The sequence below is a fragment of the Stenella coeruleoalba genome (assembly GCF_951394435.1).
Source record: "Stenella coeruleoalba genome assembly, chromosome: 4".
Taxonomy (NCBI): domain Eukaryota; kingdom Metazoa; phylum Chordata; class Mammalia; order Artiodactyla; family Delphinidae; genus Stenella; species Stenella coeruleoalba.
In genome coordinates this window covers 40,219,154-40,233,219 of record NC_137149.1, presented here as the reverse complement: position 1 = coordinate 40,233,219, position 14,066 = coordinate 40,219,154, and positions in this window count along the sequence as shown.

Sequence of the window (14,066 nt, the reverse complement as noted above, 5' to 3'; positions counted from 1 at the left end):
GGCCTTGCTGGTTATTTATTTTAAATACAGCAGTGTGTACATTTCAATCTCAAACTCCCAGTCTATCCTTCCCCCAAACCCTTCCCCTCTGGTAACCATAAGTTCATTCTCTAAGTCTGTTTCTGTTTTGTAAATAAGTTCATTTGTAGTTTTTTTTTTTTTTTTTTTTTTAGATTCTGCATATAAGTGATATCGTATGATATTTGTCTTTCTGTGTCTGACTTACTTCACTTACTATGATAATCTCCAGGTCAAACTTTTATACTAGATCTTATCTCCTTACTTCTAAACTCTTGACTCCATTGGCTATATTTTTGATCCTACCTTCAGACACTTGCAAATTTCACATGCGTCTGACTCTATTTCTTTGCTCTTCACATAGGATTTCTCTTAATATGCAATTGTACTCCTTTCCCCCACCATCTTCCAATAGAAGATGTGTTCTCTGTCACTGATGAGAACCTAGAACTCTGATTTCCATCCCACCTCTTTTTCCAACACCTTAGCTTGTTCCTGATCACAACTGTTCCAATCCCATTTGTACCACAGAAGGGTTTGAACACTGCTTAGAATTTCCTTGGACTGATTCTAGAAAGTCCCTTGACACAGTTCTGAGGTTCCCTTAAATCTTTGTCTGGCTCTTGGCAATTCTTATTTCCATCTCAATTGTGATTCTCCAGGCACCAAGCTCTTTGTCTTCCACCGGGAGAATTTCTACTTAAAAAAGCCAATTCCTTATGTTCCTAAGGCTGAATGCAATTATTTTACTGACTGAAATCTCAACCATGACTACATTTGCCTTTTTAAATATGGTAAATATCTTGCCCACAGAATCTGTGGAATTCTTGTCTCTTGAGACATATGAAATTGAACTGGACCAGGTCCTCAGAAAGATGATTGTTGCGTTGGCAAGGGGATGGATGGGATGACCTGGAAGGTCTACTCCAGCTCTAATTTTGATGATGTGATTCTAACCAGATGGGCCAATGGCATATTAGACGTCTATTGATGCTACCTCTGTGCTTTTCATCCTGGGTTTATTCTTCTGGTAACTGTATATTTTCTTTGGCCAGGGCTCTCCATTTGTGATGCACAGAATGTGCGTCACAAAAGCCTTTTGTGTCTCACACAGAGCAGGCTGCTAAGGGTTCCTGAAGGAACTGAGAAAATCAGATGTCTGCATCTACATTTTCATTTCCTTGCAGAAACCCTGCGATCCTTCAGAGATTATGGCTTTTAGTGTATTTTATTTATTTGAATATGGCCAAAGACATGACTTCTTAATGTTATGGTGTCATGTCTGTATCTGAAGAAAAATAATAAACCATAGTACAGTATCACACCATGTATGGTTTTTCCTTAATAAGAGAACAGGATAGTTATTAAACAGTAATGTAAAGATAGTTTGATAGTCATTAGATAAATATAACTTGCCTAGAGACCAGATATTTTATGACTTTAGCAATTATATATTAGGCATTATATATACTTAGAAAAATGTACAGTTGATATTTCCGTAGGTTTCTTTTTCATCTACACATGTTACACTGGGAAAAGATGGAGTCTACTGGTATAAGAGTTGAGGGATTTCTTTGTAGCTCATTTTTGGGTTCATCAACATATTGTGCTGTGTCTCATCATGGACACTGCCATGAACTTAATGTGGAGGCTGGTTATAAAGATAATGATATTTATATTAAGAAATGTGTTGGCTGAGCACTGGACATCTTTTATGGTAGGACATAAATGATCTTTCCTATTTTTCTCCCATATTGAGAAGCAACACACGGTGCTTACTAGTCTGGACTCCCCATTGAATGTAAGATAAAATCCAAATTCCTTTTCCTAACATATCAAGTTTTTCTTAATCAAACCTCAAATTATCTTTTCTAGTCTCATTATGCCTTGCTACTTCTTCCTGAATGCTAGCCTAAAAAACCTAAAAGTATTTGTCTTTCCCGAACTAATTGTTTCCAGCACATTTCAGAGTTTTTAGCCTACTCTTCCCTTTGTCTAGGTTTCCCACTCAATTTACCTGCTTTTAGGGAACTCCTATTCATCCTTCAAAACACAAGCTAAGTGCTGTTACCATCTATTCAAAACATTTGTCATGCATCTCCTAAATCCTGGATATTAAGGTTCTTCCTGCCCTCATAGAGCTATTTTAATCAAGTAGGAAAGACAGAAAACTCAACAGTTTTTTTTTTTTAACATCTTTATTGGAGTACAATTGCTTTACAACAGTGTGTTAGTTTCTGCTTTATAAAAAGTGAATCAGCTATACATATACATATATCCTCATATTGCCTCCCTCTTGCATCTCCCTCCCACTCTCCCTATCCCACCCCTCTATGTGGCCATAAAGCACCGAGCTGATCTCCCTGGGTTATGCAGCTGCTTCCCACTAGCTATCTATTTCACATTTGGTAGTGTATATATGTCAATGCTACTCTCTCACTTTGTCCCAGATTCCCCTTCCCCCTCTGTGTCCTCAAGTACATTCTCTACATCTGTGTCTTTATTCCTGTCCTGCCCCTAGGTTCATCAGTACATTTTTTTATAGATTCCATATATGTGCATTAGCATATGGTATTTGTTTTTCACTTTCTGAATTACTTCACTCTGTATGACAGAATCTAGGTCCATCCACCGCACTACAAATAACTCAATTTCATTCCTTTCTATGGCTGAGTAATATTCCATTATATATATGCACCACATCTTCTTTACCATTCATCTGTCCATGGATATTTAGATTGATTCCATGTCCTGGCAATTGTAAATACTGCTACAATGAACATTGTGGTACATGACTCTTTTTGAATTATGGTTTTCTAAGGGTATAAGCTGAGTAGTGGGATTGCTGTGTCATATGGTAGTTCTATTTTTAGTTTTTTAAGGAACCTCCATACTGTTCTCCATAGTGGCTGTAACAATCTACATTCCCACCAAGAGAACAAGAGAGTTCCCTTTTCTCCACACCCTCTCTAGCATTTACTGTTTGTAGATTTTGATGATGGCCATTCTGACTGGTGTGAGGTGATACATCATTGTAGTTTTGATTTGCATTTCTCTAATGATTAGTGATGTTGAGCATTCTTTCATGTGTTTGTCAGCAATCTGTGTATCTTCTTTGGAGAAATGTCTATTTAGGTCTTCTGCCCATTTTTGGATTGGGTTGTTTGTTTGTTTTGATATTTAGATGCATGAGCTGCTTGTATATTTTGGAGATTAATCCTTTGTCAGTAACTTCAATGGCAAATCTTTTCTCCCATTCTGAGGGTTGTCTTGTTTATAGTTTCCTTTGTTGTGCAAAAGCTTTTAAGTTTAAGTAGGTCCCATTTGTTTATTTTTTATTTTATTTCCATTACTCTAAGGGGTGGGTCAAAAAAGATCTTTCTGTGATTTATGTCAAAGAGTGTTTTGCCTATGTTTTCCTCTAAGAATATTTTAATTTCTGGCCTTACCCTTAGGTCTTTAATCAATTTTGAGTTTATTTTTGTGTACAGTGTTAGGATGTGTTCTAATTTCTTTCTTTTACATGTAGCTGTCCAGTTTTTCCAGCACCAATTATTGAGGAGGGTTTCTTTTCTCCATTGCATATTTTTGCTTCCTTTCTCAAAGATAAGGTGACCATATGTGCCTGGGTTTATCTCTGGGCTTTTTATCCTTTTCCAGTTATCTATATTTCAATTTTTGTGCCAGTACCAGACGGTCTTGATTACTGTAGCTTTGTAGTATAGTCTGAAGTCTGGGAGCCTGATTCCTCCAACTCTGTTTTTCTTTCTCAAGCTTGCTTTGGCTATTCGGGATCTTTTGTGTTTCCATACAAACTGTGAAATATTTTCTTCTAGTTCTGTAAAAAAAGCTACTGGCAGTTTGATAGGCGTTGCATTGAATTGATAGATTGCTTTGGGTAGTAGAGTCATTTTCACAATGTTATGTCTTACAATCCAAGAACATGGTAGATCTCTTCATCTTTTTGTATCATCTTTAATTTCTTTCATCAGTGTCTTATACTTTTCTGCATACAGGTTTTTTGTCTCCTTGAGTAGATTTACTCCTAGGTTGTGCATTCTTTTTGTTGAAATGGTAAATGGGAGTGTTTCCTTAATTTCTCTTTTAGATTTTCATCATTAGTGTATAGGAATGCAAGAGATTTCTGTGCATTAATTTTTTATCCTGCTACTTTACTAAATTCATTGACTACCTCACACAGATTTCTGGTAGCATCTTAACATTCTCTATGTATAGTATCATGTCATCTGCAAACAGTGACAGCTTCACTTCTTTCAAATTTGGATTCCTTTTATTTATCTTTCTTCTATGATTGCTGTGGTTAAAACTTCCAAAACTGTGTTGAATAATAGTGGTGAGAGTGGGCAACCTTGTCTTGTTCCTGATCTTAGTGGAAATGGTTTCTTTTTTTCACCATTGAGGATGATATTGGCTGTTGGTTTGTCTTATATAGCCTTTATTATGTTGAGGAAAGTTTCCTCTATGCCTACTTTCTGGAGGGATTTTATCATAAATGGGTGTTGAATTTTGTCAAAAGCTTTCTCTGCATCTATTGAGATGATCATATGGTTTTCCTCCTTCAATTTGTTAATATTGTGTATCTCGTTGATTGATTTGCATATATTGAAGAATCCTTGCATTCCTGGGAGAAACCCCACTCTATCATAATGTATGATCCTTTTAATGTGCTGTTGGATTCTGTTTGCTTGTATTTTATTGAGGATTTTTGCATCTATGTTCATCAGTGATATTGGCCTGTAGTTTTCTTTCTTTGTGACATCTTTGGTTTTCATGTCAGAATGATGGTGGACTCATAGAATGAGTTTGGGAGTGTTCCTCCCTCTGCTATATTTTGGAAGAGTTTGAGAAGGATAGGTGTTAGCTCTTCTGTAAATATTTGCTAGAATTCACTTGTGAAGCCATCTGGTCCTGGGCTGTTGTTTGTTGGAAGATTTTTAATCACTGTTTCAATTTCAGTACTTGTGATTGCTATGTTCATATTTTTGATTTCTTCCTAGTTCAGTATCGGAAGGTAGTGCATTTCTAAAAATTTGTCCATTTCTTCCAGATTGTCCTTTTTTTGTCATATAGTTGCTTATAATAATCTCTCCTGATCCTTTGTATTTCTGCAGTGTCAGTTGTTACTTCTCCTTTTTCATTTCTAATTCTATTGATTTGAGTTTTCTCCCTTTTTTTCTTTATAAGTCTGGTTAATGGTTTATCAATTTTGTTTATCTTCTCAAAGAACCAGGTTTTAGTGTTACTGACTTATGCTATCATTTCCTTCATTTCTTTTTCAGTTATTTCTGATCTGATCTTTATATTTTCCTTCCTTCTACTAACCTTGGGTTTTTTTTTTTTTTCTTCTTTCTCTAATTGCTTTAGGTGGAAGGTTAGGTTGTTTATTTGAGATGTTTCTTGTTTCTTCAGGTAGACTTGTATAGCTATAAACTTCCCTCTTAGAACTGCTTTTGCTGCATCCCATAGGTTTTGTGTCATTGTGTTTTCATTGGCATTTGTTTCTAGGTATTTTTTGATTTCCTTTGATTTCTTCAGTGATCTCTTGGTTATCAAGTAGTGTATTGTTTAGCCTCCATGTGTTTGTATTTCTTACAGATTTTTTTCCTGTCATTGATATCTATTCTCATAGCATTGTGGTCAGAAAAGATACTTGATATGTTTTCAATTTTCTTAAATTTACTAAGGCTTGGTCTTTTACCCAAGATATGATCTATCCTGGAGAGTGTTCCATGAGCACTTGAGAAGAATGTGTATTCTGTTGTTTTTGGATGGAATGTCCTACAAATATCAATTAAGTCCATCTTGTTTAAAGTATCATTTAAAGCTTGTGTTTCCTTTTTTATTTTCATTTTGGATGATCTGTCCATTGGTGAAAGTGGGGTGTTAACGTTCCCTACTATGATTGTGTTACTGTCGATTTCCCCTTTTATGGCTGTTAGTATTTGTCTTATGTATTGAGGTGCTCCTATGTTGGGTGCATAAATATTTACAATTGTTATATCTTCTTCTTGGATTGATCCCTTGATCATTATGTAGTGTCCTTCTTTGTCTCTTGTAATAGTCTTTGTTTTAAAGTCTATTTTGTCTGATATGAGAATTGCTATTCCAGCTTTCTTTAAATATCCATTTGCATGGTATATCTTTTTCCATCCCCTCACTTTCAGTCTCTATGTGTCCCTAGGTCTGAAGTGGGTCTCCTGTAGACAGCATATATATGAGCCTTGTTTTTGTATCCATTCAGCCAGTCTATGTCTTTTGGTTGGAGCATTTAATCCATTTATATTTAAGGTAATTATGAATATGTATGTTCCTATTACCATTTTCTTAATTATTTTGGGTTTATTATTCTAGGTCTTTTCCTTCTCTTGTGTTTCCTCCCTAGAGAAGTTCTTTTAGCATTTGTTGTAAAGCTAGTTTGGTGGTGCTGAATGCTGTTAGCTTTTTCTTGTCTGTAAAGGTTTTGATTTCTCTGTCAAATCTGAATGAGATCCTTGCTGGTAGAGTTATCTTGATTGTAGATTTTTCTCTTTCATCACTTTAAATATGTCCTGCCACTGCCTTCTGGCTTGCAGAGATTCTGCTGAAAGATCAGCTGTTAACCTTATGGGGATTCCCTCATGTGTTACTTGTTGTTTTTCCCTTGCTGCTTTTAATATTTGTTCTCTGTATTTAATTTTTAATAGTTTGATTAATATGTTTCTTGGCATATTTCTCCTTGGATTTATCCTGTATTGGACTCTCTGTGCTTCCTGAAGTTGATTAACTATTTCCTTTCCCACATAATGGAAGTTTTCAACTATAATCTCTTCAAACACTTTCTTAGTCCCTTTCTTTTTCTCTTCTTCTGGGACCTCTATAATTCGAATGTTGGTGCATTTAATGTTGTCCCAGAGCTCTCTGAAACTGTCCTCAATTCTTTTCATTCTTTTCTCTTTATTCTGCTGTGCAGTAGTTATTTCCACTATTTTATCTTCCAGGTCACTTATCCGTTCTTCTGCCTCTGTTATTCTTCTATTGATCCCTTCTAGAGAATTTTTAATTTCATTTATTGTGTTGTTCATCTCTGTTTCTTTGCTCTTTCGTTCTTCTAGGCCCTTGTTAAACGTTTCTTGTATTTTCTCTATTGTATTTCCAAGGTTGTGGATCATCTTTACTCTTATTATTCTGAATTCTTTTTCAGGTAGACTGTTTATTTCCTCTTCATTTGTTAGGTCTGGTGGATTTTTGCCTTGCTCCTTCATCTGCTGCATGTTTCTCTGTCTTCTCATTTTGCTTAACTTACTGTGTTTGGGGTCTCCTTTTCACAGGCTGCTGGTTCATAGTTTCTGTTGTTTTTGGTGTCTCTCTCCAGTGGCTAAGGTTGGCTCAGTGGGTTGCGTAGGCTTCCTGGTGGGGACTAGTGCCTGTGTTCTGGTGGATGAGGCTGGATCTTGTGTTTCTGGCTGGCAGGTCCACCTGTGGTGGTGTGTTTTGGAGTGTCTGTGACCTTATTATTATTTTAGGCAGCCTCTCTGCTAATGGATGGGGTTGTCTTCCTGTCTTGCTAGTTGTTTGGCATAGGTTGTGAGTCCTGCAGTGTAGCCTGCTGATCATTTAATGGAGCTGTGTCTTGGTGTTGAGATGGAGATCTCTGGGAAATTTTTGCCATTTGATATTACATGGACCTGGGAGGTGTCTTGTGGACGGGTCCTGAACTTGGCTCTCCCACCTCAGTGGCACAGCCCTGACGCCTGGCTGGAGCACCAAGAGCCTGTCCTCCACATGGCTCAGAATACAAGGGAGAAAAAAGAAAGAAAGAAAGAAAGAAAGAAAGAAAGAAAGAAAGAAAGAAAGAAAGAAAGAAAGAAAGAAAGAAAGAAAGAAAGAAAGAAAGAAAGGAAGAAAGGAATGAAGAAAGAAAGAAAGAAAGGAAGGAAGGAAGAAAGAAAGAAAGAAAGAAAGAAAGGAAGGAAGAAAGGAATGAAGAAAGAAAGAAAGAAAGGAAGGAAGAAAGAAAGAAAGAAAGGAAAAATATAGTTATTAAAATAAAAAAAATAATTATTAAGAAAAAAAAATAAGTAAAACAAAACAAAACAAAAAACGGACAGACAACCCTAGGACAAATGGTAAAAGCAAAGCTATACAGACAAAATCACACAGAAGCACATACATACACACTCACAAAAAGAGATAAAGGGGAAAATATATATATATATATATATGTGTGTGTGTGTGTGTGTGTGTGTATATATATATATATATATATATATATATATATATATATATATATCATTGCCCCCAAAGTCCCCCTCCTCAATTTGGGATGATTCATTGTATATTCAGGTATTCCACAGATGCAGGGTACATCAAGTTGATTGTGGAGATTTAATCCGCAGTTCCTGAGGCTGCTGGGAGAGATTTCCCTTTCTCTTCTTTGTTCTCACAGCTCCTGGAGTTCAGCTTTGGATTTGGATCCGCCTCTGTGTGTAGGTCGCCTGAGACCGTCTTTTCCTCGCTCAGACAGGATGGGGTTAAAGGAACAGCTGATTTGGGTGTTCTGGCTCACTCAGGCCTGGGGGAGGGAAGGGTGCGGATGTGGGGCAGGCCTGTGGCGGCAGAGGCCGGTGTGATGTTGCAGCAGCCTGAGGCGCACCGTGCATTCTCCTGGGGAAGTTTTCCCTGGATCACGGGACACTGGCAGTGACAGGCTGCACAGGCTCCTGGGAGCGGAAGTGTGGATAGTGACCTGTGCTCGCACACAGGCTTCTTGTTGGCTACAGCAGCCTTAGCATCCCATGCCTCTCTCTGGGGTCTGCGCTGATAGCCGCAGCTTGCGCCCATCTTTGGAGGTCCTTTAAGGGGCGCTCTTAATCCCCCCTCCTTGCACATCAGGAAACAAAGAGGCAAAAATAGTCTCTTGTCTCTTCGGCAGCTCCAGACATTTTCCCGGCCTCCCTCCCGGCTAGCCATGGTGCACTAGCCCCTTTCAGGCTGTGTTCACGTGACCAACCCGAGTCCTCTCCCTGGGATCCAGCCGAAGCCTGAGCCTCAGCTCCCAGCCCTCAGTCGTCCCCAGTGGGCGAGCAAAGAAACCTTCGGGCTGGTGAGTGCTGGTCAGCACTGATCCTCTGTGCGGGAATCTCTCCACTTTGCCCTCTGCACCCCTGTTGCTGCGCTCTCCTCCATGGCTCCAAAACTCCCCGCCTCCGCCACCCGCAGTCTCCGCCCATGAAGGGGCTTCCTAGTGTGTGGAAACCTTTCCTCCTTCACATCTCAGTCCCACTGGTGCAGGTCCTGTCCTTATTCTTTGTCTCTGTTTTTTCTTTTTTCTTTTACCCTACCCAGGTACGTGGGGAGCTTCTTGCCTTTTGGGAGGTCTGAGGTCTTCTGCCAGCGTTCAGTAGGTGTTCTGTAAGAGTTGTTCCACATGTAGATGTATATCTGATGTATTGGTGGGGAGGAAGGTGATCTCCACATCTTACTCTTCTGCCATTTTGAAGCTCTGCCTGAACATTTTCCTAGGTATTTTTGATTTTCCTTTGATTTCTTCAGTGATCTCTTGGTTATTTCATAGTGTATTGTTTAGCCTCCATGTATTTGTATTTATTACAGTTTTTGTCCTGTAATTGGTATCTAGTCTCATAGTGTTGTGGTTGGAAAAGATGCTTGATATGATTTCAATTTTCTTAAATTTACCGAGACTTGATTTGTGACCCAAGATGTGATCTATCCTGGAGAATGTTCCATTTGTACTTGAGAAGAAAGTATATTCTGTTGTTTTTGGATGGAATGTCCTATAAAGATCAGTTAAATCTATCTGTTCTAATATGTCATTTAAAGCTTGTGTTTCCTTTTTCATTTTGGATGATCTGTCCATTGGTGTATGTGGGGTGTTAAAGTCACCTATTATTTTGTTACTGTTGATTTCCCCTTTTATGTCTGTTAGCATTTGCCTATGTATTGAGGTGCTCCTATGTTGAGTGCATAGATATTCACAATTGTTATATCTTCTTCTTGGATTGATCATTTGATCATTATATAGTGTCCTTCCTTGTTTCTTATAATAGTCTTTATTCTAAAGTCTATTTTGACTGAGTATTGTTACTACAGCTTTCTTTTGATTTCTATCTGAATGGAATATCTTTTACCATCCTCTCACTTTCAGTCTTTATGTGTCCCTAGGTCTGAAGTGGGTTTATAGTAGACTGCATATATATAGGTCTTGTTTTTGTATCCATTCAGCCAGTCTGTATCTTTTGGTTGGGGCATTTATTCCATTTACTTTTAAGGTAATTATTTATATATATGTTCCTATTACCATTTTCTTAATTGTTTGGCTTTGTTTTTGTAAGTGTTTTCCTTCTCTTGTGTTTTCTGACTAGAGAAGTTCCTTTAGTATTTGTTGTAAAGCTGGTTTTTGTGGTGCTGAATTCTCTTAATTTTTCTTGTCTGTAAAGCTTCTGATTTCCCCATCAAATCTGAAAGGAATCCTTGCTGAGTAGAATAATCTTGGTTGTAGGTTTTTCCCTGTCATCACTTCAAATATATATTGCCACTCCCTTCTGGCCTATAGAGCTCCTGCTGAAAGATCAGCTGTTAACGTTATGGGGGACGCTTGTATGTTATTTGTTGCTTTTCCCTTGTTGATTTTAATATTTTTTTCTTTGTGTTTAATTTTTCTTAGTTTGATTAATATATGTCTCAGCATGTTTTTCCTTGGATTTAACCTGTATGGGACTCTCTACACTTCCTGGATTTTATTGACTATTTCCTTTCCCATGTTGGGGAAGTTTTCAACTATAATCTCTTCAAATATTTTCTCAGACCCTTTCTTTTTTTTCTTCTTCTTCTGGGATGACTATATTCGAATGTTCATTTGATTAATGTTGTCCCAGAGGTCTCTGAGACTGTCCTCCCTTCTTTTCATTCTTTTTTCTTTATTCTGTTCTGAGGCAGTTATTTCTACCTTTCTCCAGCTCACTTATCCATTCTTCTGACTCAGTTATTCTGCTACTGATTCCTTCTAGAGTATTTTTTATTTCATTTATTACATTTTTCATTACTGATTGTTTGCTCTTTGGTTCTTCTAGGTCCTTGTTAAATGTTTCTTGTATTTTCTCTATTCTATTTCCAAGATTTTGGATCATCTTTACTATCATTACTCTGAATTATTTCTCAGGTTGTTTGTTTATTTCCTCTTCATGTATTTGGTCTTGTGGGCTTTCATCTTGCTCCTTTGCCTCTAAGATATTTCTCTGTCTTCTCATTGTGTCTAATTTACAGTATTTGAGGTCTCCTTTCCTTAGGCTGCAGGGTCGTAGCTCCTCTTGCTTGTATTCTCTGCCCCAGTGGTGGGGTTGGTCTGGTGTCTTTTGTAGGTTTCCTGATGTGAGGGACTGGTGTCTGCATTCTGGTTGGTGAAGCTGAGACTTTTCCCTCTGATGAGCAGGGCCATGTCTGGTGGTGTGTTTTGGGGTCTCTGTGAGCTTAGTATGACTTTAGGTAGTCTGTGGGCTGATGGTTGGTTTTGTTTTCCTGTCTTGTCTTTTGTTTTGTGTGAGGTGTCCATCACTGGCAGCTGCTGGCAGTTGGGTATAGCTGGATCTTGGATTCAGATAGAGGCCTCCATGAGAGTTCTTGGTAGTTAATCTTTCCTGGGGCTGGGAATTCACTAGTGGTCCAGCATCCTGGATTTGGTGCTCCCACTCCAGAGTCTCAGGCCTGACTTCTGGTTGAGGGACCAAGACCCTGTAAGTCACTCATCCTGGCAATAAATGAGATTAAAAAAAAAATGAGACTAACAAAACCCCAGACAAATGGTAAAAAGTTAAATCAAACTAAGAGAAACAGAAACAAGGAAACACACACACACACACAAATGAAACAAAGCAGAACCAAATAAATCAAAACAAGAGAACAACCAGACAAACAAAAGAACCTAAGAATGAAATTGAACAATTAAGAAGAAAGCTGACAAAAAACCAAGGGAAAACCCAAAATCAAAGCAGAGTGCTAACTGGAGAATGAAGCAAAGAAACAAAAGAAACTGACAATAATGATATTAAAAAAAGAGAGAAAGAGAAATGGGATAGAAGAGAGAACAACAGAAAAGCAATGTAGAAACAGAAATATAAAAGAAACAAAAGAGGAAATATATTGAAGAAGAAGAAGAAAAAAAAAGACAAAACCCCAGGGAAATCGTAAGAACACAATCATACAAGCAAAAACAGAAACCAGGAAACACATACATGTAAAAGAAACAAAAACAGAGCCAAAGAAAACAAAAGTAAGAGAACAACAAAACAGAACTCAAAAATGAAATCAGACAATTAGGATTAAAACTAACAAAAACTCATAACCTAAAAACAAAACCAAAGCAGTGTGCCAGCTGAAGAATAAAGCAAGGAAACAGAACAAACCAATAAAAATGATTAAAATAATAATAATAATAAAATAAAAAGGGAAAAACACAGGACAACAGAAAAGCAAAGTATAAATGGAAGTATAAAAAAAGAAAGAAAAATATGTTAATGAAAAAGAGGAAGAAAAAAGGGGAAAGAACACAGAATAACAGAAAAACAAAGTAAAAATAGAAATGTATAAAAAATAAGAATAAAAAATAAAAATATGTTATAAATCACAGATATTCCCAAAAGACAAAACAAAAAAAAACAAAAAAAAAACAAAAAAAAATAACTAAAACAACAAACAAAAAGAGAAAGAAAAAGAATCCCCCCCAGAAAAAGCTAGAACCAGCAACAGAATGAATCCAAACATAATAAAATTAATAGTAATAATTATGTTTCCCTGGGGTCTCTGATGTAACTGTCCTTGCACATGCTGTGAGCCACAGCCCATCTCTGCCTCCCCAAGAGGCTCTCCTCTTCCTCTGGGCTGGTGTCTGGGCCTACTGAGGACCCTGTGGGGACCACTGAGACTCTGATCTGGCCCAATTCCTGCGTGTGCTTGCCCCCAAAGTCCACAGCTGCCAGAGCTAGACTGTTTTCATTTGTGGGACCACTCATTGTATACTCAGATATTCCGTAGTCACAGGATCTACCTAGCTGATCACGAGGATTTAATCTGCAGCTTGTACAGCTGATGGAAAGATTTTCAATCTTCTTCCTTAGCCACCCCATCACTGGAGTTCACCTTTAGTTTTATCCCCACCTCTGTGTGTGGTTCACCCACAGGAGTATGGTCCTGAGGCTGCCTTGGAGCTCTTGGGTCTAGCCCTGTTAGGACTGGGTGCAGTGGTGGTATGACTGCTTGGATCAAGGGAGCCCTGGTGGCGCCAAGTGTACAGGGGGGCTGGTGGCCATGGGCGCAAGGGATATGGCCCTAATGAGGGCCTTTTCTGGCACCTGATGTAGACACGTGAGTTTCAGCCCTGGCTGGGGATTTTCTGGCACCTGGCAGCAGGTGTGTGAGAGCCAGCCCTTAGAGGGCTTTTTTCTTTTTTTTTTTTATTGCCCTGCAGCCATGCGTGAGGGCCATCTCTGAGTGGGCTTTTTTTATTCCTCAGCAGCCTCTCACAAGAGCCAGACCCAAGCAGGCTTATTTTATTTTTGCTGGCAGGCGCCCGTGTGCGGGGAGTGAGAGGCTACAATAGGGGCTCCTTCCCTTGCCTGTGACTCAGCAATAGCGCTCTGCTTCCATGGCAGTCTGGTCTTCTCCATAGGCATTCCCTGCTGCAGATTTCCTCCCTTCAGTCTCTTCAGTTTCTCTCCCCACAGCCAACAGCAGTTCTTACTCTGGGCCTGTTCTCCAATCCCCACGCACCAGCTCCCAGCCCCCTTGCACAGCTGTGAACACACGTCCCAGTCTGGGGCATGTAGGGCCATGGTATGGACCATCTGTGTATTTCTTACTCTGTCCCATCTGCCACAGATTAGCCACTTCACCCTCCTCTGACAGCCTCAAATGCTTCCCTTCTATCCCAATCGATTTCTCCATTGGAGAGGGGGTTTGCCCATCAGAGAGGGGGTTTCCCCAATTTGGGAATCTCTATTCTGCTTCAGCTCCTCCACCCCAGGGTGCAGGTCCCA